The sequence below is a fragment of the Morone saxatilis genome, unplaced genomic scaffold (genome assembly GCF_004916995.1).
Source record: "Morone saxatilis isolate NCDOM2014 unplaced genomic scaffold, NCSU_SB_2.0 Contig8, whole genome shotgun sequence".
Classification (NCBI taxonomy): Eukaryota; Metazoa; Chordata; class Actinopteri; family Moronidae; genus Morone; species Morone saxatilis.
This window is the reverse complement of record NW_023340257.1, coordinates 27,611,266-27,618,163: the sequence shown is the minus strand read 5'-3', so window position 1 is coordinate 27,618,163 and position 6,898 is coordinate 27,611,266.

The following is a 6,898-nucleotide window of genomic DNA, read 5'->3' as shown; positions in this document are numbered from 1 at the left end:
GAGACTGAGACCAGAAACTCATCACGAAACTGTTTACTGAGCTCATAAATCAACTGAGAAGTTGGCTCAATTCTTCATAAGACAAAATACTTTTTGGGGTTTTATTGCAGCCAGTGGAGCTGCCCACTGCTGGCTGTTAGACAAAATGCAGGTTTAAGATTCTTCCACGCTGGCTTCACTTCACAGACCATGAAGCTCAAGTCAGTGGACGCATCCCATAATGTTTGTTTGTCAGGTTATGAGCTGTGATTTAATAAAATTTTCAGCTGCGTTTCTGTTTTCATACTGTGCTGAATTAAACTTTAAAATAGGGGAAATATGAAGAAGTCTCATCTCATATGAGTTGTTATGTGAGTGAAACTGAGTTCATACACTTTGACATGTGTTTGACCTATTCTGCTCCCCCCTGCGCTGCTCCGATGGGACCGGCCGACATTCCTCAGCGTTAGTCAGTGTCTGTATTGTCACTCTGTGATCCGAAGTGACACCTCAATCACTGTCAATGATCCTCCACCAGAGCTGAGTCCAGGGGACAACTTACCCAGATTTAACTAGAGGGACAGCAGGGAGGTGAATACTTCTGTCTCTTCCTATTTCCCCGTCGGACCGGATGGTTTTGTTTGCATCGGAGGAACAGGGTGCAGCTGCTCCTGAAAGCAGTCGCCATCCTCTAGGAACGCTAGAACTATCTGTAGCGTGTAAATCTGTCAACAGGACTGTGAACCGAAAGCTCATTAAAACCACTCAGCAACCAAGTTATTCCAGATAAATAAGTTGTCTTTCCAAGTTTTCTGTTTACTGCAGGAACATAAAGTCCTGTGTTAAAATGTTTTAGGGACAGAAGTGATGATCTGCAGGAGCTTTAAAGCCCCATTATGTCCCATTATTAACTCTTCTGCCTCAAAATAACAGCTTTAAAAGTGCGTAACGCTTTACGGCAATAAGTCACACACCAACTATGTCGCTGATTTTTGGTGAAACTGGATCAGATGCAAAAATGATTCCTGGTTTTCCCTTTGACGTCCTCCGGCCGCTCAGCTTCAACTCTCTGTGATTTATAGAGTTTCCTGATGGACAGTAAAGTAACTGCTGCCAAATGGAGCTGCTGTTAGCGGGTTAGCTTAGCCGGATAAGCCAATTTTGCTTGGCTAGAATTCTTAAAACTAGCTTAAAGATCAAACAACTGAAAGACTTTAATGGGCCTTAAAAAATGCCCCAAATTTAAGCATTTATAACAAGCAAATTGAGGAATTTTACTTAGCTAAGATTAATAATTAACACAAAAATAAGTGACTTTGTGTTAAATGAAGGCTCCAGAATTATTCTTACTTTTATAATTTTTTTATTTAAACAATAAAAACTAAACAGCTGCTTCATTTCCAACACTGGTCGACTTTATCTTAAACTGAAAGTTGTGTGAGTGGTCTTTCTCTTAAAATGGATAATAATCTTGTTGTTAGCTGGGAGATAATGCTAGGAACCCAGAGATAAGATAAGATTGTTAAAAATAGAAAAATAAAAACATAATACAGACAGAATTGTAATATCCCTGATGCAATATTTGCTCAATATTCAACCAAATCTCTGGTTCTATACAAATTTCCTGCAGTTCTTGAGTTCACTGTTTGGGTTCATTGTTCAGTTTATCAGCTGTTCTCTACTGTTATTGTTGAGATAATATGAAAAAAAAAATATAAAGATAATATGAAATAAATATGTCACTTAGTCAGTTTATTAAATGATAGAAAAGGGGTCCTTTAAGTAAAAAGGTTGGGAATCGCTGATTTAAGTCCAACTTTAGCAACGAATGCATCAGAAAGCCAATTTTACCCAGAATGCTTTGGGAGCAGACGTGCGTGTGCCACCATGCATTTCACAAGAAGGCCGTTTTTTCCATCACACGTCGGGATGATTGAAGTGTGCCGATTCCTTTCTATCTTTTATCAGTGATTCATATTGTTTACTCCGGCTGTGGTTGGCCGTGGGCGTGACTCCTCGCATGAAGCACGTATCAGTCAAACTGCTCAGTTATATCATCTGAAGGACCAAAGGTTGCTGCGATAAGAAGCTTTCACTTTCACTCTGGAAGCTTGTGTTCTTGCATTCTTGGAAGTAGTTTAATTTTAACTCTGGCAGTAAAGTGAGTGCGTTTTTTTTTCCACGGGGAGTTCGGTACTCTGAGTGAAAGTGAAGCGTTTGTTGTCTCAGGTGCATCGAGTTGGTGTTATGACTCAGGTATGATCCTGGCAAAGAGTTTGTAACCACAGCGTGCAGGGCGGCACGCTAGGGCAGCACGCCAGGCAGGTGGAAGAGGAGGAACAAACAGGTAACTCACAGTGAGTGAAGGATCGTCGCAGTTGTGTGTCCCTCCGAATGAGGTCACATTTCTGAGCATCTGTTGGCTGCGGAGTGAAATATGTTTATACAGACGACTGCCTGCAGGCTGCTCTTTCTTTTCCAGTTTTTCTGGCTGTGTGGTTGAAACGTGTCCTGTGCAGACACGCTGTGAGAGAGAGTACATATTTTCTTACTAACAGAGTGGTTCACAGTCCTAGTCGGAGCCACGGTAGATCACCTGACCGCCATTGGCCTCGAGGGCAGCTCTACATATAACAACAGATTGTTATTTAGTGGTCATAATCAGGATAATTATGATTCAAGTGCCAGTTTATTTAGCTGGTTTACTCACAGATTGTCAGTACTTTAATGTAAAATTGTCAAATCTACATTAATCCATCCTTTATCGTACTCTTTTCAGGGGTCGGGTCGCGGTGGCAAAAGGGCACTCGCCCCAGCAGCTCCTCCTGTGAGGATCCAGAGGAGTTCCCAGGCCAGAGGAGATGTAAAATCCCTCCAGCGAGTTCTGGATCTTCCCACAGTAGTAGTAGTTTGTACTGAACTGGAGATAGCTGCCAGATAAACCTAAGCGCTATGGTGGCTCAGTGGTTAGCACAAAGCAAGAAGGTCCTGGGTTCAAAAGCCCGGCTTCCCTCCAATACCGTTAACCAAACTGGGTCAGAACCGGAGCTGGTCCCCAGGAATCACAGAGGCTCCTCGTCAGAGGGGTCGCATTCAGAGAATGAATCTCTCTTTTGGGATCAATTAAGATGAATGAATCAGTCTCTGCAACAATTAATGCAAATTCAATCAATGATGCAATTTTATCAAATCACTGCAACTTTTTCCCAAATTTGATCATCCGCTGTAGTTTGTTGTGCAAAGCGGTGAGTGGTACTTCAGGAAACTAACTTTCTGGTTTCTAGTGTGACACAGACAGATTTACCCTCCAAACAGTGCGAGTTAATCTCACTGGAACAAGTTGCTTTCAATTTCTAATGCAACTATTGCAATTTTCACTTTCTCCCACAATTTTATTCCAAAAAAACCCTAAAAATATTGCTTTATTTTTGCTGCAATAATCCTAAACAAGCCTGCGAAATCCTGACGGGACTGTGCACAGAGAACAAGTCACTATATGGGGGTCTTCAACATGTCCAGAGACATTTATTTCACTTTAAAACAGACATCATCTGCTCTTGGCTGCGAATCCAAGCTGTTGTGATCACTTAAATGTTTACATGTGCCAGGTAACATTAATTTTTACAACCAGCAATCACACCCTCTTTACACAAGGTGTCTGAAGGAGAAACTGTCTAAAGCTGTCATTCACAGAAACTCGAGTCCTCAGCATCTGTCCGTGTCACAGAATGAAAAATTCTTAAAGATGCAACACTGGAATTACCCTGCCTGTCCAGAGGAACAACTCTGGTCCGAACGAGGCCCCGGAAACAGAGTGACTGCACATACTGACAGTAAACTTGGTCTGTTGTGTTTGTTTGTTTGGATGACTGGAAACGTCTCAACAACCTGATTTTAATGACAAAGGCCTTACAGGGAATTTAGGAACTTGCTGTAGTAAAAAGGTTTTTTACTGCACTCAATCTAAATACTTCCTTTAATTTGTTTATTAGCACACACTGATGATCAGTGCAGTTAACGTAGATGACCAGGAGGAAACACTTCAGATGCATTATAAATGTCATTAACTTAACTCTATGGCTGTTTCCAGGTGGAAGTGTGAGGAACTGTGTCTCAGAGGTTGTGCAATATTGTAATTATTGGTGTTCTTGTCATCACTGGTGGTGTAATATGTGCAGCATGTGTAGTTTGTGGTTGTGATTTGGCACAGTATGTGCTATGAGGTGTATTGTGGTTAATGTAGGTGGCAAGTTTTGAGAATAAAAAGGTGATATCTCTGGTTCTGCTGCAGCTAAAAACAGGGTGTTGTTTGGGGATTGTTGCGGCCTAAAATGTTTGATTTCATGGTAAAAATGTACTTTAACTTAGCTTTTTTTGCAATGAAATTGTGGGAGATTTCTTTTAATGTAATTAAATAAAATTCAAAGGCATTTTCTTCCAGTGAGAATAGAATCTAGTAGTTTGGAGACGTATGACTCAACGTCGCCCATGGGAGACTGTTGTGACTGTTTAATTATTTGTGATCGCCACTTCCTGGAGGGTGGTGCTGGCATACGGTACAGAGATACGAGTAGAGGCTGTGAGCCTGCAGATGAAGAATGGCATTTAAATGTGACGTTGATAATGAATGACAGATAGACAACGATCAATGTAGATTCACACCATCCAGTGCAGGACAGCACTGGCTCACAAACGGTCATATTAGCTGCAGTTTGGGGCAAATTGGCGACATTAATTTGTCCGTCAGTAAAAGAAATGTAAAGCTGTATCAGATCAGATGATTCACACAGTGAGTCAGTTCTTTATATATCAGGTCAGTGTTTACTTCGGCAGCGCTGACGCATCGCATAACAATGTGTTTGGAGTTTACCAAACTTTCAGTTACATGATTAAACCTCAGTGGATCAGTCACAAGGGTCACGTGTTAATCCGCGCACGGGATGTCTTTTATATTTGACTCCCGGTGGTACCCAGCGGACTGTCTGACGGGGACTTTCACAGAGGTGTAACAGGAGTATTTGTGGCGACACGTGAGACGCTGACAGCGAGGAGTGTGTGAGCGCCGGACAGCTGATTCCTTCAGTTGTCATAGTTGTTGGATTTCCCCGCCTTGACAGAAACTCAGGAAGTGACTGATACAGAAGGAACGGTCAAATCTAAACAGCTCGCTTCCTCACACACACTCACCCATAGCTCACTCACCTTTTTACGCAACAAGTGACCACACTGGATTTACAACAATCTATATTCCATAAAGGGATAAACATCCTGCAACCATCGAAAGCAAACAGGAAGCAGTCTCATAAAGTAAAGTAATTGAGTCTTATGGAGAAATGAGCGCCGACTTCTCAGTTGATGATGATGCTCAGTAAACGGTTTCCTGATGAGTTTCTGGTCTCAGTCTCTAGTTCAGTCTTCTTCCATACAGCGCATAATGTTCATTTAGTAACTGATGCGTCCCCATTTAAGAGTCAAACAGACCATTAAAGCCAGGGTATGCTGTTAGGGGGGCTCCTTGTGGATGTGAGAGTCATTCTCATGAGTCCGTCCAGCTCAATGAAATGAAAAACATACGGAAAACATGACAAATACACTAAAAATACACTAAAAAAACACTAGGAACACGAAAAGTTGAACAAAAAACATGAACAATAGGCAAAAAATACAAGAAAAACAGATGAAAATGCATCAAAACTCAGTCGAACTGGTCATAACGTAGCATGCTGATCAAGATATGCGATCCAGATTCTGTGTGACTATTTCTCTTCTCAAATCTGCTTCACAAAACACCATTTTACTGTTTATCTGGAACACCAGATCCTGTGTGAGCAGGAGAGCAGCCAATGAGAGCAGCTCAACTCGCTGTACGTGACCTCCGCTGGCTGCAAAAAATGACATAAATGAACATCTCCACGACATAACTCAACGACGTACGTCTCTGTAGGTCTCAGTGATGCCACATCTTATTAAACTCCTTGTAACAACTGAGTTTCCACTTTGAAAATCTCATTCTGTCTTCAGAAGTTTGATGAGTATTCAAGATCATTTTTAAAGCTCCATTCTCCTCTGAACTCAGATTTGCACAATCTGCTTTTTTATTTACCGCCATCAAACACTGGAATATGCTCCCAGCTGAGTTTATAACCAGTCATGTAAACATTAATCTGATTTGTAATTGTAAAGGATTGTAATTTAATAACTGTACTGGATGAGTGTGCTGACATTTATATGACTATGTAATGGTGTTGTATGTACATGAATGGTTTTAGTATTTGGTGATCTGTTTGTACCTGCAGATGGAAATGCATCTGGCATTAATCATCTCTTTTGAATGTTTCTGTGCACAGTGCTTGTTTAATAAAGACTAATAACAGTAAACGCCTCCGTTTCTATCACTGTGCCATAAGATGTCCTGTCCATCCCTGGTTAAGACATCCTAGTTTCTCTCGTAGTATCTTCTGGGCACCACAGTGCCTCTGTCATGTACAACTATTTCCACACCCGGTGGGGTCACAGGTTCCAACTACGTTACAGGAGTCGCCTGCTTCCTCCATTAGAGCCTCAGTCACCACCGCAGAGTGGACTTCTGTGTCTTTCAGTTTACTGTTTTATTTGGCATGTCGTGACAGGTGGTGCGAGGGATCAGCCAATTCAGGTTCCTTTTAAATCCTGTAGTCCAGTAAGGAGAGGGGAAATCCACTCGTCCGACATGTTATCAGATGAAACATAAAACCTGTTTTTTTTATCATTTGTCTGCATTGACAAGTGTTGAAATCTCATTTCCAGTATTGTAAGGCGAGACAGGCGCTTCTTTTTGATGATTTGTGATCATAAAATTCCCAATCACTCCACAAAGGCATCCAGAAACCTGTCACTTTATTCAGGTAACTTTGTTCATGCATCAGCGTTGTGGTTGTCT